At 33.0% G+C, this 785-nt stretch overlaps 1 protein-coding gene across 1 annotated transcript in view; it reads right to left on the bottom strand.

Annotated features, from left to right (window-relative positions):
• The window catches only part of LOC119588951, a 17,201-nt gene that overhangs the window by 15,841 nt on the left and 575 nt on the right, over positions 1–785 (bottom strand). The gene's annotated exons all lie outside the window — the stretch shown is intronic.

Genomic DNA, 785 nt, shown 5'->3' with positions numbered 1-785 from the left:
AATATGTATGCAAATTATTTTGAAGAAGATTAACAGATTCGAGAAATTCAGATCAGTGTTGTAATTGCAACCTCCAAGTATCCTGATTCCGCACGCACTTAATTCTAATTTTTAGATGATTAACTTGATTACTTCGAGGAATGCAAAGTATATATTATAACAGCTCGCACTAGTAAATATCGGTAAAGTGGGAGAAGCGACTGAACAATAAAGTAGATTATCAATACAGTTTAATAATCAACATATCTCTGTAAAGGCACACATGAAACAGTTTCTTGCCTACAACTAGAGAAACACTTTCTCTCAACGACGCTTCATGAGATCACAATAAATCACATTGTGATGTTAAAACTCGTTTAAAAATGGTGATTTAAAAGTTCCCGGGGAGGCACTCCATTATCTCTGAAAATAGACTAGTCACGTATCCCTATTGAAAAATAATGATTCAGGGGCTTAAATTCAAATAAAGAGGTGCAACGTAACAGAAATTATTTAAAACACTGATTTGCTATTCAACAGTATTACTAGTACATGAGAAAGTTGAATATGCTTACACGGTTAACGGACTAAATGCGTTTTGATGATATTTTAACACTCCCCTGGAGACGGGTAACATTACTATTTTTTCTTTCCTTCACAAAACTTTAACCCTCATTCCAACTTCTTGTTATCGTTAATAAATCACGTTAATAAATCATGGAAGCGAAATCTGGATATTGAAAATCACTGATAGTTTATATTTTAGGCTTGTAATATGAAACACAAATTACATTAGGTACAAACGC

The sequence above is a fragment of the Penaeus monodon genome, chromosome 24 (assembly GCF_015228065.2).
Source record: "Penaeus monodon isolate SGIC_2016 chromosome 24, NSTDA_Pmon_1, whole genome shotgun sequence".
NCBI classification, from domain to species: domain Eukaryota; kingdom Metazoa; phylum Arthropoda; class Malacostraca; order Decapoda; family Penaeidae; genus Penaeus; species Penaeus monodon.
This window is presented reverse-complemented; position numbering and strand designations above follow the sequence as displayed.